The sequence below is a fragment of the Phasianus colchicus genome, chromosome 5, assembly GCF_987193195.1.
Source record: "Phasianus colchicus chromosome 5, bPhaCol1.hap1.1, whole genome shotgun sequence".
NCBI lineage: Eukaryota > Metazoa > Chordata > Aves > Galliformes > Phasianidae > Phasianus > Phasianus colchicus.
The window spans coordinates 50,451,315-50,477,422 of NC_143440.1; the positions used below are offsets into that span (position 1 = coordinate 50,451,315).

Here is a 26,108-nt window from a genome sequence, read left to right on the forward strand (position 1 = left end):
CCCCCGGCCGCATCAGTCTTTGCCGCGCCGTTGGCAGCCAGACGAGCCGCGGCGCGGAGCCGCCGCTGTCCTCGGATGAACCCGGCGGGGCTGCCAGCGTCAGTCGAGCGCTTTGCGAGGCGAGAGCCGGGTCCCTGCCGGCGCGGCGGCGTGCGGCACCTCTTCGGCGGGGCTGGCGGCGACGGGGCGGGGGGCGGGAGCGGGGGGGGGCGAGCCCCTCGGCGGCCGGGCCGGAAAGGTAAGCGTGGATGGAGTACGGAAGGGGGAGGGAAGACGGTCAGCGAGAGGGCATGGAGCGGCGGGAAGGGGCCGCCCGGCTCCGAAGGGGGGACTGCGGCCGCCTCGGGATGCGGGAAGGGGTGGGCACGAATTGGGAGGTGAGCGGAGGAGACCCCCTCCGTGCACTGGGGATCGCTCCCGACAGCGGGGATGCTCGTGGCAATGCCTCCCCCATCTCTACCCTGTTAAAAAGAAAAAAAGCCAGCAGCCTTTGCCCCGCTGTGCAAACAGGCTGCTTCTCGGGCTAAAGGCGTACCGCTGCCCCTTATTACCCCGCTCCCGGCGGCCGCGGGTGGTGGCAGCGCAGCGAGGCAGCTGTTGGCAGCTGTCGGCGATGTCTCGAAAGCCGCGGGCAGGGTCACGGCCGTGCTCCCACCGGCGCGACCTGGGGGGCATCGCCTTCCTCGGCCTCTCCGTCCTCCGGCCCTATATCTCCTATGGGAGCTAGCTTCATTTCTCCGTCCTGCGCCCTCCCTATCCCCGTAGCTGCAAAGGGCCGCTCCCTAAGGACAGGGCAGGATGCCCGTGCTAAAGATGAGGAGGAGGCGAGGGGAAAATATGAGCCCCCTGCGACCCCCCCCCCCCCGGGAAGGCAGGGGCTCCTGTCTTGGGTGGCCCCAGCACCGCGCTTCTCTCGGGGCTTTCTGCGAACCTCGGAGAACCCCCGGCCCTGCTCACTGAGATAGGGTCTGGTGGGGCGAGAGAGCCGTGCCCCCCAGGAGCCGCTCATCACGCAGAAGTGCCCGGGGAAGGACTTTTAGGGGATTTCTCCTTTCGGGAAAGTTAGAGGGGAGCGGTGGGGAGATCAGAGCCCCTCTTTGCCTCGGGAAAGAGAGTCCATTTCGCTCCACCAGGGCGGTGCAGCAGGTGCCGCCAGGCCCCTTCGCTTCTTCCCCGCTCCGCTCGTGAGAACAGAGCCCGAGAAAACCCAGGGACAGCACCTTAACAGCCGTCATAATTAAAAACAACAACAACAGCAAAAAACCCTTCTGCCTGGCCTTAATGATCCTTTACACACATTCCCCGCCCGCTCCCTCCCCCGTCCCCCCGTGAAGGACAGTGATTATTCGCACTCCTCTGCTCGCCGAGAGCGCAGCCCGATGAAAGGACTTTATCCTCGAGTGACTCCACCGCTCGCTCCTCCCCCCCTTCTTCTCCTCCCCCCGCAGCCTGCCAGCCGCCTCGCTTCGCTCTCAGCCCTAATTGGGCTCTTGCTAATATGATTAAAGCCCAGTTAAATGTTTCTTGATAAATCTTGTCAAGAGAGGATCCCCCCCATCCCCTCCCCTCTCTCTGTCGCTTGTCAGAAGCCCGGTTACAGACGGGACATGCCCGGCTCCCGCTGTTCATGCTCTGGTGGGAAGTTGGCATTTCACAATTGTTCCTTTAACGGGGCTGTTTTGGAACCGCTCCTGGGGATTGTTCCTCTTCAGGCCGGGCTCGCTGATAAGAACCGCCCGTGGCTTTTATGTAACACGTTAGGATTTGGTCCCGCTCCCAAAATCGCGCTGTTTCTTTGGCCTTTTCTCTTTCATTTCCCCACCCCCACCCGTCGGGGAGCTGTCGGGAGCCCGTTCCCGGAAAGGCTCTCTCTCTATGCGATCTCCGTGGCACAGCCCGGCGGAGCGCAGCGCTGCGGGCGGACCCCGCTCTCCGCCGCCTACGGGGGCTGCCCCGCTCCTTTTCGGGAGCCCTCCCCAAGGCTGTCCCGTTGGTACGAGCAGCCCCGGCACCCCGCAAGTGTTAGGAGCTTCCCCTGCATCTGCTTTCTTGCTGTTGCAATATAATGGAGCTCGGGGGTGAAACCCCACCCGACCCCGTTGTCAGTAGGGGAATCTGGTTAAACTCGAAGGAATTAGGAACGAGCGGACGATGGTGGAGGGGCGAGGGGGTTCCTGTGAGAACGACCCCCGCTGGCTGAAAGCCGGCTCTCCTCTCCTCGCCTTTTGGGGGCAGCTCGTGGGGTGTGCTGGTGGCTCGCTCTCTTTTATGCTTTCTGTTTTCTTTGGGGGTGCCGAGCTTCGAGGGCGTTTTGTTGTTCTTTCTTCAGCGTTACTGAGCTGAGGGTCCCGGGTAGGTGAGAGAGGAGGATTATTTAGCTGTTTAGCCACGGGCTGGCGGCTCCTCGGTGCGTTTCCCGATAGCCCGCCGGTACCCAGGCTCCAGTCCACACCTCTCGTTGACCCCGCAGCCTTACCACAGCCCCGCATCTCCCCACGCACCGCAGTCCTCTGTGGGAACCGAGGGTGCGGGCCGCCGGGGGACGCGGACTCGCTGCCTCTGTCCCCCGCTCCGGGGAGAAGGAGGCGGCTTCGAATACTCGCACCCGTTGCAAGCCCGCAGACCGCTGCGGGGCAGGACACGGGCGGCAGCGCCGGTGCGGGAGAAAGGATCGAGAGCGAAGTGCGGGGGCCAAAACCGAACAAACGAAAATATCAACACCGGCACACGGGAGCGCAGCTCCAGCGACCGTGCCCATTCCCTGGGCAAAGAGAAACCCGAGGCGAGGCTCAGCACGGGGATCTGTCGCGCAGCTAAAGCCGGGGAAGCGGGCAGAACCCCGGGCGGGGCGGGCAGGGACGGGGGGTCTGCCGCGCTGCTCCGACCCGGCACAGCGTCGCCCCCTTCGGCCGAGGTCCCAGCAGCGGTTTGCGGATGGTTCCCTCTTCCCCTCCCCTTTCCTCCTTCCCTGTCATATCCCCCCCCGACCCGCCCCGAGGGGTCTGGGTTTGTGCAAGACCACAGAGCTGCGGCCCCTTCGCCCGGGGCTGTTGGTTTACTCGAGGAGAGTCCTAAATAAGAAGCTGTTTGTACTCGAGCTGGAACGCTAGAGGCTTTCTAAGAATGGCTCTTTTCTTACTCTTTTTTTTTTTTTTTTTTTTTTTAATTTATTTTATTTTTATTGGTACATCGAACCAGCCTACAGCATTGCTGGTGCCTTTCCACCAGGTGCCTGGGGCTCAGAGGAAAATGTAAATGGATCTTAAAATTATGAGACAATTTCCCTCCCTTCCTCCCAAATAAAATAATTATAAGAGAAAGAATTGGTAAGAACGGATGAAGAAGGGATTGAAGATGGAAACAGAAAAGCAGCTTCACCCCACCAGAGCAGGGGGGACCCAGAAAGGCCTTCCACAGGCAGGAAGTTGTCCAAGCAGCTGGAAGATGGTTTGCGTACCAGCCTCTGAGATGTGGTTACCACCCACAGCAAGGGACTTGACCCCTTGGTCCAAAACATCCCTCCTAAGCCTCTTCCCATAAAACAACTTGTCTTTCTATACACCAAAAGAATCTCAAAGTACATTGCACACATTAAACTGTCATGCTTCACACCACACTTGTAGGCATGGTCTATATTCCCATTCTACACAGAATGAACTGGTTTGTTCCGGGTGTCACACCCAGGTTAGGACACCCAGTGCATCCCCACTCAGCACTGCTCTGCTCACTGAGGACCCAAATGAGATGGGGCTGTTAGGAGCTGTGAGGCTGTTACATGCAGACGTGAGAGGCTGCCCTGCAAGGTTCAGGAAATACTCGTTCTGGATGTTGTTTTAAAGTTGAGTATACAGTCTCAGGAAACATACCTAGTACTGGAGGTTTTAGGTTTTGGACTCCCTGCATTTGACTGCTATAATTGCTGGACTAAACTCCAGTTAGCCTCCATAAGCAGCCTCCGTTACTCTTAGAGGAATCTAGCTGAACTGACTGTGGGATTTCCTGTTCACCTGACTTACAAATCCATCACTTTCCTTCTGAATAAATGAACGGCACTGGCTGGTACTCACGCCTTAGATGTAGACAGAAAAACCTAGACTCGAATCTACTTGCTTTTCTTATGCAAATCTTCTCACAAGATTAGAAGGGAAAGTAAACAGCAGCTCCAGCCTTAAGATCTTTTTTTTCTTTTAAGAGGCAGCCTGTTGTATAAATCTGAAACAGAAACCGTTTCCATTTGAAGATCAAATAGAAGTTATCTACTGAAGCTGACAAACAGGGGCAGAATAATCTGTTTGCATTTTTGGGAAATGGATAGCTCTGGTTTTGTTTCAAGACAAGTAACTTTTAAACAATATTTAACGAAATAATTGACCTTGATGTTTAAACTACAACTTCCTTCACGTCATTAAGCCCACTGGTTTTTTGTTGTTCTTTTTTTTTTTAATGTTTAGTATTTGAACTCTGGCATTCATTCTACTAATCCCATAATAACATTTGTTTCTAGTGGGATTTTATTTGATGAACTCATCGGTAAAAAAGGAGAGAAAGAGTTCAGAACAACACGAGCTTTACAGCTCATTTATATTTTCTCCTCTCTGAAAAAAATAGCAAAAAGACATGTGCAAAATGACTTTTCAGGAATAACTTTGCAGATGGAAGGAACAAGGAGAAGCTTTATACAGCTTTATATAAAGCTTTAGGAAAAACTGTGCTCTTTTAACATACATTCTGACTTACAGAATGCACTGCAATCCTTGACTGCAAATAATGATTTGGGTAATTTGTCTTCATGATAATTAGGATCTGAGTCTGCTTTTGAAATGTAGGAAAAATGGAAATAACTCCATAAAGTGTATCTATCACATAAAGCTTTTAGGACAGCCTGATTCACAGTGTATCCTGCTCTTTGTTCAGCTGACAGATTTCCAGCAGCCGAAAGAGGCACATATCTGGGGGCTGCCATTATCTAAGCTAAATATGTACATTTTGGATCAGTTCTATTTTATTTGAATACTCACAACTTCTGCTGGGGAATCATAAGCATGAAAGGACCGCGGAGATGTGCATTTTATTAGCTATCCATCAGTCTTTGTGCACGGACAAAGGTACATAAACATACACATTTTCTGAGCTCTCAGCTCAGCAAGACTTTAGACAGTACATGCAGTAAGATTTCAAATAAAAACAAGCAATCAATCAAACAACAAACACACTGCCATGCAAAAAAGCAAGCACATAATTTGGGGGAGGTGGGAGCACTAAAGCAATAAATGAACATGTAGAATTTAGCCTAATTTTTATTTGACTGTTAATGAAAAATATTGTGGCAGCAAAGGATTATTTAAGTTACGGAATCCTGGAATTACAAAACACTGATATCTACCTAAATGCTGATGTGTACCCTTGCACGTAATGTACTCATACACAGATAAAAGCTCTTCCTTTATCCCTGCTGGCACAAATTTCATCCTTTCAATTTGTGGACATATGAGGAATCAGGTTGCTTTACTCTCAACAAAGGGCACCTATCTACCATTTGAAGCACTTAAAAATATTTGAATTCCCTCCCCAGTGCACAAACAGCCAACTCAAAAACTATTGCAGGCTCAGGATCTAGAGAACACGATGGTGTTACGCAATGGGTGGTGTGACGTTATCTGGTGATCTGAGCAGGGTCATGCTGGTCATGGGACAATGCAAATTCCATGTCAGGCATCATGCTGATACAGGTTGTCTGCAGCTTCACCCCAATGACAAGCAACGCAGGCAGGCTTGAATTAAGTGGCATTTATTTCCCATCTCAGCTCTTGCTCCCCTACTGCAGAATGGGTGCGTAATTCGACCCTGAGCAGCCCTTCACTCTCCTGCCCATCCCCTTGACCCCACACTCATCACCAGCTGACTGACTTACAAACCACCTGCATCTGACACAAGATCATCACCCACACCGGGAGAGAAGGTGTATGTTTGTAGGAGGTGTAGCTACTGAGTAGTATCTCTCATCCTCATTCTACAATCTCGTGTTGTGGCTGGACACCAGCAAGTGAAGGGAGGAAGCACTGCCAACGCTAATGGCAGCCTGTACAGCCTCCCCACTCATGCTGGCAGCTCCTATGCTCACAGAGCAATTAATATATGTGCTTATGCCACTACTGCTTTTCACTTTTACGGGGAACTCAAGCATGGCACCTGGGATGGCAATTCCTGACCACAGACGCTGCATCAGAGTACCAACACACAGTTACTCATAGAAACTGATGGTCTCATATTTTTTCTTTTTTGCTTTGAAATCATGAATTATAAAGGAAAACACAACACAGCATCTCTTCAGTGAACTGAGTGCTGCCCCCACTGTAAGTTAGACCAAACCCACGACCGCTATGTTTTGTGACACGCAGCTAACGCCCAGCTGCCACGTCTTTTCCTGACAATTGAACACAGCCTGCAACATTCTGTCAGTGACAGGAGATGGTATTTCAGACATACTGGGTAAACATGCCTGTGCCATCTTCTGCTACTCTGACAGTGATTTGTGAGGAACCCACCCAGCACATTGCCTCAGACAGGGACTAAGCTGTGTCTCCTTGGCACAGGCTTTAAACAAGGAGCTGTGCAAAACCAGGCTTTGTTGTGAGAATGAATACACCACTCTTACCTGTTCCCCTGATGATTCTCTTATTCCTGAGGACAATTTACCTTGTGACTGTGCTGCTCCTTGGGAAATTCTCCCCAGTACTCTTACCAACATCCCCTTACAGATCAGGGAACCAGCAACAGTGACTATGTCGTAAATTTCATCAGTCTCCAGCTGTCTTGTTTTAGGATCTTCTGTCCTCAAAGCCTTTTCCTATCAGATACATGGATTCTTTGTAATCTCTGCTGAATGGAGCATTTCTGTATACTGAAAAAAAAAAAAAAAAAAAAAAAGGAATATTTCCACCTGTATACCACTATTAAATTCAGTGGTTCATGTGCAGATGTAGCTGTAGATGTCCCTGTTCATTGCAGGGGAGTTGGACTAGATGAGCTTTAAAGGTCTCCTCCAACTCCAGCAATTCTATGATGATAACTCTTTGATGATTCTATGAGATCATGACAGTCAACTTGTAAAGATCTTCAGGGTCTGCCTATAAGGAATATGTTATGCAAGTGCCTCTGCTTACTGCCATTTCCCAGGGTTAAACAATATCTATCTGGATACATACCCTTACTCTTTCCTCCAGACATACCTCTGGCTCCGTAGCAGTGCCCTGGGGAAGCTCAGACCATTCTGCAAGTGCTGATGGTGTGAATACACATAAGATTAAGGCTGCTAGCTACGGCATGTCACTTCTGCCTGCAGCTTACTAAAGCAAAAAAGTCTTGTGGCTGACATGTCCTCCACGTCACTGGCTTACATGACACATGCCAGAGAATGTGTCAACCCTCTCCCCATCTCCTCAGCATTATTAGCCCAGGGAAGGAAATGCAGCCAAAGAACTCACATGCAACTTTGACAGGTTCTGCCTAATCCACCCACATAATGACCTTTCTTATGCTAAGTGCCAGAGCGGTGCAAGGAGACCACTGCCTGTATCAGCTGCTGGCAAGTCAAAGTTAGTTTCATGGTTATGTTTAAGAGAGAGCCTGACTTTACGTTAAGAAGTCTTTGTCTCCCGCAGTGCAGCGCTCAGAGAATGACATCAAAAGCCTTCCTAATTCACACACCCGGGTCATTTGATTGTAGGCAAGGCACAGAGCCGTGCTGCCCCAGCAGCCTGTGAGCCACAATGACATCCATGACTATCCTCTTATTCCATGGAAGGAAGTAACGTGCTCGGAGCATAACACAACCAACAGTAGATTACATCCTTCCTCATGTCAGCTTAGCCCTGCTGGCTGCTGGGGGAGGCACTGGCAAGTCTAACACAGCCTCCCACTTCCCAGTTTCACTCCTCCCCACCCCATCCTCAGGGAGCTGGGCCTCCCCAAGCTGGGACATGCCATGTGGGCAACCACACGAGAGGATTCTGCTCCAGCAGACAAGGAAGAGGACGTTCCCACTCTTCTCCAGTGTGGCAGCTACACCACATGCTGAAACATCAGACCCTCCTCCACCAGGACGAGCGTAACTGATCACGGAGATGTATCTTCTCCTCCCTTGGCATGTGTCTGTGCAATCAGTCTATCTGTTTTTGATTTATTTATTTTCAGGCTGCCTTCTGCACCCTTTCTCGGGTACGTGGGGCACACCACAGACTTGCCCTTGAACTACACAGAAATAAAATCAGAAACAGACTAACCACATGAACCAATACAAAGGGACACAAAACACATGACTGGATGCTGCAGTTCATCAGAGATCCATCTGTCTTCAGATGTGATATAACAGCGGTCATGTACCACATTTGCAAAGGAGGCAACACATCCCTCCTCATAACCTGCCTTGTAAGGTGAAACTCTGATAGCTCAGAGAAGCCAAGGCAATACTAAAAATCATTTCAAAACAAGATACATAAATCTGGTCTGTATTCACAAAGCTAAAGCAATAGCTTCCTATTCTGAAGTGTCTACTGTCAGTGCTATTGTTGCTTTCTGGAATTTAGGCTTGAATTTGACAGAAGTTGGGATGCAAAGACAAACGCAGAACCGCTTGTGAGAATCAGCGTATCTGTGGGCATGGGCCAGTCCTTTCCTGAGCAAATCCCTGCCACCAAGAGCTGCTGGTAAAGGAGTAACACAGATGGCAGTCAGACCTTGCTGTGTAGGTTCATACCTCCAAGGCGAGGCTGTTTAAGAATACAATTCACCATTCTTCCTGCAAATAGACAGTACAGCATAATGAACCATACCTCCTAGTGCCATTAAAATGCATGTATTATATTCTGTAACTGTTTCTTGTTTGAGTCCCAGAAGCAGTGTTGTTGCCTGGGAGGGAGTATCAAGACATTAATCAAAAATAGATGTGCAGTACAAGAAATGAGGGCCAAGCAGATGAGTATATATAGCTTCCCGCATACTGAGAATGTAGGAGCTGTCTGAAAACACTGTGATTAGAGTCAATGTGCTTGATACAGCACCACAGACATTGTACACAGCTGTCAATCCTATACTGAACATCTTATTTTATACCCTGTGGTTCTGCAGCCCCTCATCAGGTGAATGATGCAAAGATGCCATTCATGTGGCAGAACAGACAATGGAGAAACTCTCCAGACAGAACCCTCTACTTGTTTCTGGTTAGGAAGAATAATTTTTTCCTTCTTTTAGCATCAACAGAAATACAGATGCAAAAGCAAGACCTGGATAAATGAGACAAGTATTGTTCCTTCAAGCAGAATGTCCTGACTTCAAGACAGGTGAGTACTACTAAACTTTCAAAATGTTTCGTTGCCCTCCAGATAGATCATACATCTACCTTCAATCCTTCTCAGAAACTTTCCAGCATTTTGAGCTGTCACAGAAGCAAGTTAGTCCAGAGAAAAAGGAATAGGAGGGAGGGAAAAAAAAAAAGAAATAGAGGAAAGAGAAGAAAAAAAAAAAAAAAAAAAAAGAAAAAAAAAGAGGATGCCCTAAATTCCATTGTCAACTTCTCAGATACAGCCACAGAATTTTGCATATCTGCATGAAGACTTTGCCTATATGAGTTAGCAAGAACTTGGTGCAGCTGTATAAACAGCAGATTTCTACACCTACGGGCCTTCATTTATTTCCTCCAGTGAGATTTTAAATTTGATTGGCAGCTGGCCTATCTGGGCAGCTGATAAGAGAAGAAAAAAAAATGACACTCCAGTCTTTATATCTCTGTAGCCTTTCCTCTGGTTCTCATGGTAGAAGTGTACAGAGAACTAAAGAGCTCTCAATACATTTGTAGCCAAATATTTACCCTAAGTGAGGTAGATTATATTTACTTACTGTATCCATTGCCACACTGGCACACGTTCAAGACTAACTCCTTGTGGTATTATTGAATACCTTGAAAAAAAAAAAAACAAAAACCTTTGTTTACAACAAACCATTCGCCAATGACTGCACATTCTGTGTTGTCCAGGGTATAGGAGCTGTTGAGCTCACGTGTCGGACACTTTGTCTAGTGCCACAGACACAGCCCCAGGGATGGTCCTGGCAGGTGGCCGGTTTACCTGAGTCCTTTGCAGGATTACTAAGAGTATTTTGAAATTCTCTCAGGCGTTTCACTGAGAGCGAATGTAATTAAGCCATGTTCAGTGGGAATTTATTCCTTCAGAAGATACAGCTTGTTCTCAATCAGCATGCCTTTTTGAGAGCGTATTTATTTTGACAAGGTTCTAATGGAGACAAATTCAAATAACATTTACGTTCAATGACAGTAATAGCACTGTTTTCATAAAGTAAAAACATTTAAGTATCCCTTGCTTCATTTCAGTTTGTTTTGAACTTCATAGCATATATTTAACATAAACATATACTTTAACCTCTTTTCCTACTAAATTAAATATTTTAATGACATTATAACTTCCAGACTTTCTGGTGTGCGAACTATTTGATGTTTTTGGAACACTTCCATCATACCAAATAATTTTTTTTTCTGAATTTTCATTTGTGAAAACTTCAGCACCTTTACTTCTTTTTCCACGTAATGGAAATACTGTTTCCTGACCAGCTCTGCTAAAATTTCTTCCTCTATCTAAAAAAGAAAGGGGGAAGGGTGTCACAGACACAGAACTGTAAACTCCTCAGGATGCATTTCTCATTGTTGGCTCATATGTTGCCCTCTTTTGGTAGCTTTTGTACTGTACTACACATAAAAATCTTAACATTGCTGTAGCAACTCTGCATCCTAAAGTGTCCGAGTGCTGAACGTTAGAGCTAAATTACTGTGTGAGAAGAACAATAAGTTGCAAGTTAATTACTTGAACCATCTTAAAGAGACATCCTATCCAGACAGAAAAATAAATAAGGGATGAATGAACTGGACAGTAACAGGCACTAAGAAAGAAGCAAAAGGAGAAGAAAATGTAGATATTCACTCACGTAAATGATTTAACCCCATATCCTGACTTCCATCCGGTGAAGACAAACACAGCTTTGAAGCATGTGGTCAATCAACATTTGTAAAGGGAAGTTCTACTCTAATCATCATTCACTTACTCTTTCCCACTTGCTTTTTATCCTAACCTATGTAGGGATTTTATTAAATTCTTGTGGATACTGACTAGTCAAGCCCAGAAGAGTGTCTCCTAACTTTCCAAGACTAAATGCCTGCCATAGCCAACACTTCTTTTCACTATTAAATTTCTTACACTAAATATTAGATGTTCTTTTACACAAAATGAATTGCTAACTCTAATTATGAAACCATCAGATATTAATTACACTGGAATTCTAAAATCATTATTTGAGTGAAACACCGAAGTGTCGGTCATTTTTCAGAAAGGAGTTTTTTCTTCTGTTTCTGAGGAAAAATTAAAAAATAAATAAATAGCAATTCAGTTTGTCACAAAAGTTTAAGTGACTGGGTATTCACCTTCTCTTGGCTTTCAGTAAGAGCTGAGTACTGACTCCGCCAAAATGCCATTCTTTGAGAACAGGCTGCTCTCTACTCCAGATAATTCTGTTACAAGAACAATAAATGGCTACACAGAAGAGATATTCCCAGCATATTTGTGATTGGACATTTCACAGCTCTATTCTTTAAAGATTAATTTTCCTTGGTTCGAAAATCAGCATCAGGAATTCAGTCTCACAGGAATTCTTTTATAAACAGTCGCAGAGATGATTTCAGAGGTCATAAAGCAGACATTCTTCCCACCTTGAATTGTGGAGTATTTGTAGCAACTTCATATGATCAGAAATTCTTGGAATCAGGAAGCACTCCCAGCATTCCAACATAAAGACATAAAGCTATTCTTTATAGGCATTCTCTGGTGCTTTATTCAAATCTATCCTAAAACCCCCCAGCAGTACGAATTCCCCCTAGAGGAATATCTGACAATCTTCCCCTTCTCACCTTTAAACAATTCACACCCAAGAGGCTTCATTTTGCTGTCTTCATCACTTCCAGCTAAACAATGCCGGCTGGTTTAAGCCTCCTTTGCCGAGCTTTGTTCCAGGGGTAAGAAACAGCCCAGCTTTATAGAAATACATGCCTTCCTGCTGATTTCCATGCAGACAATAATGTGCCTTTCAGTGCTCAGGGGCACGTCACCTTTCCTCTCAGGTCTGTCCAAGCTGTCTATTGAAGTGCTTAAGTATGTGCCCTGTTAAAGCTGATATGTGGTTCCTTTGTTAAAGTCACCTAGCAGGGCTACAGAGGGAGTTGAAAGTCACCAGTACAGCTCATGTACTTAGTTAAGTTTATACTAAATGGCACGCTGGATTTCTGCTTCAGTCTTTCCCCCAAAGTGATTTTTCCACCCTTTGAATTGCTATGGGATTTCTTCCAAGTCCTTCCAGCCAGTCAGTGGCTGGCAATACTGAACACAGACTAGAACTAATAGCACAGAGCTTTACAAGTGAACTATTACCTCTCCACTTCATGACATATGCCTGAATGTGCATAGCTTCTACAATACTACAACTTCATGTATCATTTCATACATATACTACAATTTCATGTATCTGATCTGCTGTCCACTGTGCCCTGAAAGCTATCAGCAATAGTGATAGCTAGGACAAGTACATTCCAGCTTCCTTCCTTTCCTCCTCTTCTTCTTTTTGCTTCCTCTCCTCCTCCTCTTCTTTCCCCTTCTGTTCCTTTCCATTTCCTTCCCCTTTTCCTTTCATTTTCCCTTCCTTTTCTCCTCCTTTTCCTATCTTCCCCTCCTCCTTCTTTCTTTTCGTGAGTTGTTTGGGAGCTGTTTTCTTTTGCACACAGCTTTCTAATATCCAGCAGTGCTTTGATATCATTTATCTGCTGTCTTCTGTTTACATTCCTTCCTGGTTTAGTATCATCAGCACATTTCACTATTGTGCTGTTTACCTCTACTTTGAGATTACCAATGGAGATATTAAACAGAATGATGTCTGTCAAAAGTCCCTGCCATGACCCACAAGACATTTCTACAAGCTGCGATAACACAGCAAGTGATCGTTACCCTTTGTTTACATTCTTTCTCCCATTTCAGTCTACACAGCAGTGCTCCCCGCCAAAACAATTAAAGTTATTTTTCTCAACGTGAGTACCTGAAACAGTAGCAAATGGCATAGTCAGTGGACCCTGTATCCACTGTCCCATCTTCCCATCCAGTCTGTTTATCTCTCAATACATTTACTGTGCATATTGCTTAGTTTGCTTTGTACCACACTGTGTGCAGCCTAAAGCCTTGGTCCTCAAATCTGCAATATACAGAACGTGCAATGTTTATACTAATGTGAAAGGTACATTTAATAAGCTTTATTCTTTCTGACTCCGTGCTGCTTTCTGTTCTGATACTGTTTGTCTCAACGCTTCCATGAAATTGGTGGATGTCTTAGCTGTATGAAATAGGCATTTGGCCTAAAATGTTTAAAACATTTTTCTTGATTTACAGTTTTTGAGGCCAGAGAGGACCATTAACTCATCCTGACTAACCTCTTCTGTGTCACAGACTATAGCATTGCATCATTCCCTGTACACCAAGCTCAGGAATTTCTGTTTGGCTAACATGCATTCCCCAGAAATATATCCAGTTTTGATAGGTACACTAGCACTTTCTTGAGCAGCTTCTTTCAGCAGTTCATCACATTTAGTGCTACAGTTCCAAGCCTCATTACTTTCTTAAAATTTCTTGACTTACATTTCCACCCACTGATTCTTGCAATATATTCATCTGTTAAAAAGTTAAGACACTTTTTGTTGTTGTGAAGGTAATTACACAATGTAATCCAGCCGTCTCACTTCGATAAAGGAAACAATGCATATTTTCCAGTCTAGAAGCAGTGCTTATATTTTTCTTACTCGTTCCCAAATTTCCAGCACCCACAGCAGTGTAATACACCATTGCCATACAGTCATTATTATATACAACTCAAACATCCCTACTAACTTATTCAAAGATAATATTAATTCTCCTTAGCGTCATCAGACTGAGTCCTATTTCCAGTTGTTACCCCACGGTGATACCAAATATTTCATGTACCACCTTGGGATATAGTTTCTGGTCACTACTACCATCATTACTTAAAATTCATCTTGCTTGCAGAAGTCCAGCCCAAAAAATTTGGGCTGCTCCAACCTCATAATTTCTCATTCCACCAAATTTACATTTCCTCCCTAGTTGACTAGTCTTGTTTTAATAGGGATGGATTTGTTTCTCAATCACTGAGGAAAATTTTGTGCAGGACGACTCTGGAGCTTTCATTCAGAGCTGGTAGTGACTTACTGGCATCTCTCAGTTAGTCAGTTCTTAATCTGTTTGGCTATTGCAGAGCACTCATTTTTCTAAGTGCCTAAGCAGAAAAGGCAAACAAGTGTATTTGAATAAAGAATAGACTTAGAAGATAAATCCTGCAAAGTGTTAAAGAGCTTAATCCCCACTGGTGCCTAAATGTTTATAAGCATGTGGATTTATGAGACTGGCTTTAGGTCCACTGTTAGGAAATCTCATGCTTTGTATATTTTTCTGTTAATATTAGTTTCTCTTATCTTTGAAAGACAAAACTCCAGAATCATGGCTATTGAAGGGACCACAGTAGCTTTGTGTTTTTGTTTTTTTTTTTTCTAGTCACACATAGCTTTCCTTTTGGTCCCCATAGGTATCTATTGTTTTCCAAAAATACTTGGCAATGGCAGTGTAAATCTGCTAGATAATATTTGTAATATCACTGTGTGCAGATTATGCCTTGTTAGCAATCCTCATACATACATTCAGATATCCTAAGTATTCCCTCATCTGTTTCTATCAATAGGGTTTATTTATTCGTGCCACAATGTTTCTTTCTTGTTAATTGCTTCAAGTTATTTTATGTAATTAAAGACAGATGGTAAAGCAAAGTTCAGTATCTCATCCATTTGTTAATCAGTGGCTTATGCAGCGCTATAAATGTAGCAGGGATGTTATGATGTTGTTTTTTCATGTCCTGTGCTTTAAATTAAATACTGGGACCAATTCCTATTTACACTGAAGCCAATAACAAAAACTGCCATTGACCAGGATCTCACAGTGGGAGACCATGGATGGGGAAGCTGCGAGCCAGCTCAGTGTGGTGTTTATGTTGTACAGAGGCACACAGCCCTCCCTCTCTTAGGCCCAGGTCCTGTCTTGGTCTTCACATCTATAGCTTCTGTGAGGTGTCTGTGGGAAACAAGTGGACAGGTCAGGACATTAACAAAGGGGTTTTTTCTCCTGTCTTTGTAGAAACCCATTTGTGATCTCAGCATTCTTTGCGTTTATTCTATTTTGGGGTGTTGTTTTTTTTCCCATATGCAAGGGAGCAAAACATCTGTTTTCATTAAGGACATCTTGTTCTTCAGATTAGAGAAAATCGCCACGAAAGGGAGAATAAACAAAAGCCTCCAGAGTAGGAGGCCCATCATGTGCTCCCCTCAAGCTGCCATCTTGCCCTGATTGAGCACAGTGTGCAGCTGTGGCCCAGCCCCACCAGCTCCCTCACCTTACACTTCTTCAAAACAAAACCCAGTGGCATCCCTGCCTGATTCTCCCATCTGCTCCCTTTCCTCCCACTAACAGAAGTGAACTTGCCATTCACGTCGCCGCACAGCCAACATGAGCAGCACAGTGATTCTGACCAACTTGTTTCTCATCTGTTTGCTCCGATCTTCCAGCCCAACAACAAATTTTCCTTTATGTGTTTTGACTCAGTACTAGCCTGCTCCTATTGTTCCTCACATTCTTGCATTTCCACCAGACTCTGTGAGTGACAGAAATGCAATTCCTCAATTAGACTGCAAGGGGTGTGCTGGGAATCACAAATCAGCCTAAAGATTTATGTGTTACACCAAATTATCGTAACTGACACAACACTTCCAGCAAGCCAGTTTGGAAATATCAGAATCTCCCCCTGCCCCTCTCCTCCCCCCTTACGTGAGAAGGCCAAATTAGAGAGAGCAAGGATTTCTCATCGCTACCATGAGTCATGCTCACATTGAGCACATGGTGGTGAGGTCAGTGACAAGGGTTACTGGGCTTGGACTATACAGAAAATGGATTCTGCTAAATGACAGAGCAGTGAGAGCAACAAGAAAAGAAAAAAAAGAAAAAAAAAAAGAGGAGGAATGCAGAAGCCACCAAGGTTCCTAAACCACAGGCGGAAGGGAAGTGGAGACAGACTCATGCTTCTTGGAAGAATGAGCAGAGACAGGTGGCATGGGACACTTGGCTCTTTTATTCATCTAACCTTTTGGCCCTAACATCAGCTGCTTCCCTCCCAGCCATGAAAGTTCACAAAAACAACAAATTCACCTATTGTATTTAGCCTAGGATAGGATTTTTAACTGCATTTGCACCACTCTTTCTCGGGAATATGTAGCGAGGCATATTGGAAAATAAACAGGCAATTCCTGCCAAATAGGTGTCATGCATAGTTCCTATTTACAAGGTAGATATTCAATTTTAGGCACACATTTTAAGTCCTAACACAGACAATACAATTTAAGCAAGCTGTAATTTAGCATGTTGCTTGTATCAGGTCACAACCAATGAAGGATTACTCATGCCAGCAGTCCAACTGTGGATTGTAGGATGGCATTTATATCATGGAGTCTGTTACAGCAGGTGCTTTTTTCCTTTTTCTTTTTTCTCTTTTTTCCTTTTTTTTTTTGTTTTGTTGTTGTTTCTTTAAAACATGCTCATTTCTTCAGAAAATCAGCTGTATTTGGCACTTATTGTAAGAAATGCTGATTGAAATTCCCAAACTGCTTTAACCACAGAGAAAAAAATCTTCTAATGTTGGTGTTGAAACACAACTTTCAGTTTTAAAGGCTCTGTCCTTTATTTAAAAATAAATAAATAAATAAATAAAAAGTTAAATGCTAAAGCAGCAAGCAAGCACACTTTACAGTCTATTGCATCGGGCTCTTTTTCAGTAGGTTGGCTCCTGCCAACAGCAGGTTCAGAACTGCCAGTTCTAATTAAAAACTTAATTTTAAAGATACATTTCACAGTTTATTCATGGCAGTAAGTCCTTCCCTCCCTCAGAAATTTAAATTGTTAGATTGAGCAAATGGAAATAGTTAGTTTTCTAATGATTCCCAAGTAATGGCTTTGGCTAATTGCTTTTGGCAATTCATGATTGATCTCCTATGCCTACTGAAATGAATTTCTTCTTTTAGACCAGTCACCTGGAGTGGACTCCCTCAATTGTGTCTATTTCTTTGCTCAGGGTTTAACTGCATTTTATTTTCCTCTGTAATTTTGTATTGCCTCAGCTCAAAAAGGGTCAAAGATTATTCTCATCTCAGGAATTCCAGTGACAAATCCTTTTAGTACTCCCAGTTGTAACGGACAAACAATTGCCATCATAAACTCTGTATAAGTACCACTGTGAAATCTATGATTTATAAGCATACTCCGTAGCAAAAACAATTTTGATAGTCCTCGCCTCTCCCTGCTGCAGTAAGCTCTCAACCTCAGAAATAAAAGAAAAGTGAAACAGTTTTTTGCCTTCTAGATTCAGTGTGAAAACACTGGCTTCAACATCAAAGTTCTTTCCAAACACAGACTCTAGAAATGCCACACGTATGGATGTCTAAATTTTGCTCAGGGTTATTTCTGGGCCAGTAAGACACACACTGAATTGAGTTTTGAAGGAGCAGACTGTATCATAACCTCTTGACTCACAATGTGTTTACAATTATTGATCCAAAAGCCAGTGCACAGTATAATCATTTGCATCATAAAAGGAGAGTAATAGCTACTGTTATATTACCACTATTAGACACTTGTTATCTTCTATTGTTTATAAGCTTTTTGGATTAGATATTAAGTGCTCTATTAAGGGAACAGAGACCGTGTCTTCATTTTATTGTTCGGTTATTTGAGCTTAAAGAAATAATTTTACTTGTCTTCCACACAATGATAATCATTAGGTGAAGTAGGGTATCTTGCAATCAACATGTCCTCTGAGTAACTTTTATACAATTCATTAGAGCCCCATCTGCTTTCTCACACTGATACAATCACACCTCAATCACTTAGGGAAGTCAGATGTTTGCATTTACCAACAGGTTTTAAAGCATGACATAGGCTGGAGAGTCCTAAGGAGTTTTAGACTACACATGGCTGAAGAACAGCCCTGAGTCAAGTACAACTGGTAACGTTTAGAAGAGCTAGCTGAAAAATATTAAATGCATTTTTAGCTACTTGTAACACCGTTAAGCTATTGGGAAAAATAATTCTATAAAAAAGATTCTGTCCAAAGATTCTCTCCAACCTGCCAGTTCCTCTGTAGACCTCCAGCAGACAGTCCCCAAGTCTCTGGAGGTCAGCAGGCCAAAGTATGAAATCCACTGAAACACAGAAATGACTTAACACTTTGAGAATCTGAAATTCTTCACACCTGTATTTTTTATTTAATTATTTTTTTTACACAAAGAGACAGATCTGGCTTCAATAGAAGACAAAGAAAGAGGTATAATTTTAACTAAGAGACATTTAACTAAACCACCAGTATATTCTCTTAATTCAAAGCAGGAATAAGGGGAACATCTCCAAATCCAAAGAATGTATTATATCACCAACTTCTTGTTTTTAAGTGGTTCCAAATCATCACAAATATTGTGTAAGAGCAGCTGATTCCCAATATAGATATCCTTTTCTTGGGCACTAAGTCTTGCCAAGACTTTGGCTAGAAATTTACAAGGAGCGTCTCTGATTGTACTTTAAATATTGGTTATTAGTCATAAGGATTGGCTACCTTTCTTTTCTTTGAAAAGCAGCTATAAATATACCATCATTTATTCATTTCTGAAATCATCACATTCTTCTCCAAAAGCATTATGTTAATTTTCCAAAATTTAGCAGCATGTGTTGTAGGTCATCTGTTCAGACATATAAGGTTGGGAGCATGTATCCTGTCAGATCTGAATTATATGAAGACCATGTTTGCCTAGAAGTTAAACATGTGGATCTTTTCTGTAAATTCCTAGGTGGACTTTCCTCCTCTTAATTTAAAACCACTTCAACTTTGAATAAAAACAATCTGATAATTACTTTTAGTTTTGCATTGGTCTACTAATTCCAAAGTCCAATCATTAATTAGGATTTCAAGTTATTTAGGGCAGTGTGGACACCTAGGAAGAAAATTTTCCCTACACTAAAGCGGTTGTAATGTAAACTCATAATTTAAAATCCATTAAATTCACACATTACCTTACATAACAATCACAATGCCATAAAAGAGTGAACACATGCTTGCAATTAAAGCCATGGCAGTCTCATCCCATTGTATGAAAAATAGCTCTATCATAATGGTCCTGAGTTCATGCCAGAATAGCAGCTAATCATGGGAGAGAGATGATCTAACACTTTCAGAACATGAAAATAGAAATACAACGTTCTGGTTCCAGTCTATTTTCTCTAGACTTGCTGGGTGATCCCATGCGTGCTACTTAAGCCTTCAGTCCCTCAATTTACCCATCTGCAGAACAGCAATAACAGTATTTATCTGAGTCAGAAGAGTTTTGTAAGAATAAATCCATAAATCATTGTCTCTTATTACGTACTCATAACAAGCTTTCTATGGAATATCTGTCATAGATATTCTTGAGAAGCATGCATTGATTGCTAATTTTAGGCTCATAATACCTCTAAAAAATAGAGTTATGGGAATATTTTGCTGGAATAAAATGAACTTTCATGGTCAAACCATTTCTATTCCTGTGCTTTTAGTATTTTACCTCTAATAAGCAATATGGTTCATCACATGTATTTTGTAGTTTCTTGCATTATAGCATTTTAGCAAATATATATTCAGAATGTCATTCCAAATTTTTCTGCCCAAAACCCATGGAGCAATTTCTTTGATTCTTTATCTACTGTTTTCGTAAGAGGCAATAAGTTATTTGTAAATTAAGAGGGACATAATAATATCTTAGAAGAAATTCTGCTAAATGCTGCTGTGGATGATTTTTCATCTGAAAAGAATGCAGGAATAATGGTCAATAGTGACAGTATGGCTGTGTGCTTGTACCTAGAGGGGATGCTGGTACCAGGTCACCACGGTCAGTTGCCCCATTCATTGACAAAATCATTCACAATATGAGAATGAATGAAGTGTCTTGAAAGTCTCTCACTCTCTGAGCATGTTTCACAGTTCAGGTCAGAGCCATTCTATCGGTGGCATACTTTCAGCATGTAATCATCTGTAAAGTCACGTCCTAACAGAGATAATGAGGTCCCATTCATTATTTGCCAAAGAAGTGCAACAGTTTAAGTCTTGCTTCGCTTACCCTGCCCTGGAAAATTAAGTGCTTGAAATTTGGACTTGATCCTACCTTCACTGAAGTCAATAATAAGATATCACCTGATTTCAAGGGAGAAGCAGCAGACTTTTTTAACAGAGATCGCATTAAACTCACTTATCCTTCCCTCACAGAGTGGAAAGCAGGTCATGGGTCTGGTGTCTGCAGCAATAATGAGGAGGCTTTAGAAACTAAATGGGATGTAGCTGATGATTTTAACACAAATTAAACTGAAGTACTAATGACTTACCAAACATTATTCTTATCTGTTGCACAACCAGCACATGATGATGTCCAGAAATAGTGTAACATCATACTTCAGTCAAAGCCTCAAGGGCTGCTACCCCATTCACTCACACCAATATAAATCAGGAGGCAACTTCACCAAAGTAATTGAATTACATAAGACTAAAATTAGCGAGGAGAGAATTAGGCCTGAGGCAGTGAAAGGGAAGAAGGTGTCACCTCTTGCCAGCCCTGTCCAAGAGGAGGGCAGCCCCAACCAGCTGAGAGCCTGTGGCAGCCCTACTGTTGTTCAACAAGCAGCTTTGCTCAGGGTGAACAAAGCTGGCGGTGTGGGATCAGAAACGCCCTGAGGAGATGGGGCAGTTCCAAGGGAAGCCACAGCAATGACTGGATCCTTGAATCTTACTGCAGTGCCAACACACGTTGGTCAGTTCCAGGCCAAGGTACATGGCTGCTTGGAGCTAGTTTGCCTCAGCAGGTTGCTGACACACAGGTTGTGGTGGATATCCTGGAGATATTGTCTCTTTTTGACACTTGTCTTATCTCACTGACAAACACAGCTGCCCTCAGCAAAGGGGCATTGGCTGCTTCTGACATGGGCTCCTAATTCCCTTTATTTAGTCTACGGTACTGAGATGAGTTTTTCTTCGTCATATTAACACAGGTTACTCATGTACAGTATTATATTCGTGGTGAAAATGCATATTCCTTGGTCCAGGTCCAGCTCCCTTCCTTCCCAGGCATGCTGCATTCCTCACTATGATACTCAACATGTGGTTGTATGTTGAATAGGGCATGTGTTGCCCTGCCCTATTCTCTGCCAAGCTCCTGCCCCCTCAGCAGAGTGCCCTATAACAGCATCCAGTGGCAGCACTGGCTGGTAGGACAGGGGAGCTCGGTTCAACACCGACTCAAAAACTGATGCACAGTGCAACTCAGAGGCCAACAGAGCTATACCCCATCCTCTTCAGCAAGTGCTTCTAGCTTCTGAGCTCAGAGAGATTAAAAGTATAATCACCCAGCCCATTTCTAACTTTTTACATGAACCCAATATCTTGTTCTGTTGAAGAAGCCAAAGCATTTCAAAACAAGTAGCATGCTCAGCAGAAGACACATAACTCCATCTCCATTTCCTACATTGCAAATGATGGTAGCCGCAGGCATCCTCTTTTACATACTAAAACTGAAATTAAAGATGAGCCATTCCTGTGTCAAAAAATAGCATTTATTATAATGAACAATTCTGGTTTGTAACTCTAAGTGGTTTTTTATATTGTGAATAAGCTGTTCACTAGTGTCACAACTTTAAGCAGCATTTTAGCTGCAAATCAGCATCTTACATGTCTCACAACAAGTAACCAAATTGGGGATGTAAACTAAATCAATGCTCAACAGTGCTGCAGCCTTATTTTAAATGCCAAACCACACACAAAAATCTTTACTAGAAAGTAAAGAGAGTACTGTTTTTCAGTTAGAACATGTCTCTGTGTATAAAGGCAAAATATTATTCACAGCTAATATTTCAGACAAAATACAAGACTACTGATATTGAAATTATTCTGTAGTAATTTAGATTAGGAACAATAGACTTTGCATTTTTCTGTAATACCTTACACCTGAGAAACTTTAAATACATTACAATAATTAAGACTGATAACATCATTGTAATCTATGTGTCTCCACTAACAGATGGGTAAACTGAGACTGAAAGTGGTAACTTGTGCCAATCTGTGCCTTTCCCAATCAATCAAAGAACAAAACAGCACAGAACTTACGATGCCCTGGCTTTCACTTCACTGGTCAAACTTTTACCAGATCACATTTCATGCCAAGAGAACCTCATGCTAACAATCTCATTGTATTTGAGAGTGGGACCCAGAGCTTTCAATTCCACTGTTGCAGTAACACTTCATCACTTGTACTCCTGTATACAATTATTTTTACAGCCAAATAAAATAACTTCAGTAATTCACATATTTTTATCGTATTGTTTTCCAAGCACCTCAATTAAAATACCATTGGAAGTCTTTCTCTCATTTGTCAAGAGTTCCCGTAAGCCTGTTTCCCTTTTATGTGGTACTGGATTATTTACTCTTCATTTTCTACCTGGAACAAGCCCTGACTAGTAACTAGATGGCAAACATGACACGTCCAAAGCCCAGAAACCTGTTCATTTGACTTCATCAGTCTTTTGGGAGTTTGGCTTTTTTCCTGATCTTGCATATGTTATCTCCATTTTTCTGCAAATGCCTCAGTCAGCCTGCCTGAGCCAGTCACAGGCAGGATTAGTAAAATTAGGCATCCGCAGATGTTAGGCTACCAAAAATGAATACCAATGATGTGAAAGTATTTCAGGAACTTTCATTCAGTGGAGGACTACAGGATTTGGGGTGGTGGAGAGCCTCCTGCTGCACCCCAGGAGCAGAGGCTACCTGATGATCCCCTGCTCTGTCCTCAGAGCAGCTGGGGCAGCTTCTGGGCCAAGGCCAAAGCTCAGCTGGGAGGTGTCAGGATATCAGCAGAGGGCAGGTGTTGGGCTACTCCCGCACAATGATGCACAAAAAGGAATGGCAGGATTTATAGGAGTTTGCAGCAGTGTGGCTAATGAGGACAAGAGAAGTCTGATCCGTGGAAGTGTTGAGCAACCACAACTCCCTTTTACTTCACCACTTTTGCAGATCAGACCTTCAGGGTTATTTGCTTTTTGGAATAAGCCAGTTGTGGTCTACATCAGCCCTCCCTCTTGGCAGTAATGGCCCAAGCCATTCCTTTGACCAGTGTAATCAGTGTGGCTCCCAATCAAGGAGAGTGACATGAAGTTATTTTTAACATATCAAATACACCAGGAGACTAAGGATCCAGTTTTTGCAAAGTGACTGAAATGCCTCTTCCCTTTTCTTAATGCATTTTTCTCCCCAGGCTCAGAAGACTGTTGTTTTTGACAAACTTAGGCAGGCTGTGCTTGGGAGAAAAGAGTCAGCTAGATTATAAGAAACTATAGATGAATTGTTTATTTTATCACTCCATTTATCTTTTCAGTGTTATTGTTCTCTCAAGTAATTGAGAGATGAAGAAGGGCTACATCACAGTTAAGCTTTGACTCACAGACCAACAAAGATGGGTGGCTACTATGCTGTGCCCATTACCAATTCTGTTCTTAAGAAGGAGCCTTAGTCATGCTTCCTCATTTCTGGCTACTCACTAGGAAGGGCCAATGAAATGAAAATTTCCTCCAAGGTGATCTTCGGTATTGTTTTCTCTTTTTGTCCAGTTGGAAAGAAAAATAACCAAGTAGCACAATATAGGTTTTATTTTCCACCTGACTTACAAAATACTGTTGTTTTTTTCCCCTTCTCCAGAAACTTTCTTACTGCCCTACATCATTGCCATGGATTTCTTTATTTCACTGTGTGGGAAACTCATCCTCTACCAGCCTGATTCACGGAGATAAGTACCACATTGCTTATTTGCTTTCCCATGAAGTTTATCAGCTAAGTTTTCATGAGTTGAGAAAATCACTTGACAGATGCAACCAGGTTGCTTTTCGGAAAAAAAAAAAAAAAAAATTTAGTTTTCTACAAATTTTTTTCTGGGTCTTATTGACATGAGTTTAAACTTTTCTACAACAAGTGAGACAGAGGGATCTACCCAATCAAATCCAATCACATCTCTCCTTTGTCTGGTTTGGAATACAGATATAGTAACGTGGATGCCACATGAACATCTTAGCTGCTGGCTGTTTTGCACTTTCTCTGCCTCTCTCCAAATCTCTTTCCCCGTTTTCTGCTAATCTGTGATCTCTCCCCACTCTCATCTACTCTGCTAGCCTAGCTCTCTAAGCAGAGCTCTTCAAAAAACCCTGACCAGCTCTGTGGATCTGTAGAGTGATGAGGCAGATCTGGCTGTCAGAGGACTATTTGTCACAGGAACTGAACTTAGTTTGGAGTCAAATTAGTTTCTCATATTTGAGAAACTATGGATATTTGGAATGGGTTGCCAACCTACCTCAACAAAAGTTAACTCTCATTTGCTGGGAGCCTGAGGAGATGGTGCCAGTAACATCGCAAGGTTCACAAATACAACACAACTTGTCATAACAAGTTCCTCTGGCAACATCTGTTAGCAGCCCACAGAACTATGTAGCACTTAAGCCAGATATAGCCATAATATATTTTTTTGCACTGAGCTGTAGCTATTTGTACCTTTCCCAGACATCAACATACATTATTTGCTGCTGGCCTCAGAAAACCCCACCATTTCTTTCAGAGAATATTTGCATTTCTCTGGCATTAGTCTACAATGCCATGCCAGGTACATCTCAGGAACAGCCTTTTCTGTAGACATCAAACTCAGATTTGTATCAAATTCTTTCAGACACTCCTGTCAATTTTTAGCCAGCATCAGAGACTGGTTCCAGACATCATTGCTTCTAAATCAATGAAGCTAATTTCTTACATGATCTCCTCCCATTTTCACCATCACTCCAAATCCTTAATAGCACTGCAACTAGGTTCACATACTGTATCCAACATTGGGCATGTTGATCTGGCACCACCAGACAAGACTATATAAATGTAATTTTGGCTTCTGAGCACATCAGTATTACCATTTCAGTGCTTTATCACTGCTGATAGATTTAGAGATTAATCAAATCTCATTCAAGTAGTGAGGTAATATCAACATGACTAGACTACCACGAATGTTGTTTGTAAAGAGGGGAAGATGGAGGAATTCTGTCCTGTGTGCCATCAGCATCTTGTTGCAAGTCAGAATTCTTTTATGCTTTTGGCATTCTGGAACAGTCATGGATGAAAGAGGTAAGTGCAAAGACAACTTCTACAGTGAAAATTACTTGTGAATATTTCTTTTGGAAGAAGGGAGCTGTCTATTGAGAGAAAAGAATCAAAGGAAGTTAATGCATGCCACAGATGTGCCATGCCCTTCCTCTGGCTTTAATAAGCTCGGTGGGTTTTTCCACTGAAACAGCAAGGGATTTTCCTATCAGAGAGTAACAGATATCAGTAGATCTCCCACCATATCTAGACATTGCATCTCTTCCAATTTAAATGCTACATCAGTGGTTATTAAGACTGCATTGCAAAGAAATAAAACTAGGGAAAACATTCTGGAGGGTGCTCTGGATTCTATTAAAGGATTGAATTTCTCACTATATTACACTTTTTCCATATGGCTGAAATCTGGAGCTGCATAGTACTGTGAATATGCTCATATACTGCTAGTGGCATAATCCCAGATGGTGACAAATGACCCAGTTCCAACAGCAATGTATAGATTTTTAAGACACTGACATTCAGCTGTGCTCTTGGGATATTCCTTCCAAACAATGAACCACTGGCAGATAACACAGTTTAACTTCTGCCTTCAGTTTTATACGTATTTTATGGCTAACACTGCTGAGTTACTTCTTTGTTAAGTACTCAGCCTTGTAATAGTGTACGGATGACATGAGATATTCCCTTACCACCAGCAAACAATCTCGTTT

General features: G+C 43.0%; 1 long non-coding RNA gene across 1 annotated transcript; it reads left to right on the forward strand.

The window, feature by feature from the left end:
• Nucleotides 1–24,734, forward strand: LOC116228844 (uncharacterized). Its single transcript, XR_004166883.2, has 3 exons — nt 1–238; nt 9,250–9,338; nt 23,965–24,734. It is a non-coding gene; the product is annotated as an uncharacterized LOC116228844 (long non-coding RNA).
• The last annotated feature ends 1,374 nt before the right edge of the window (nt 24,735–26,108 follow it).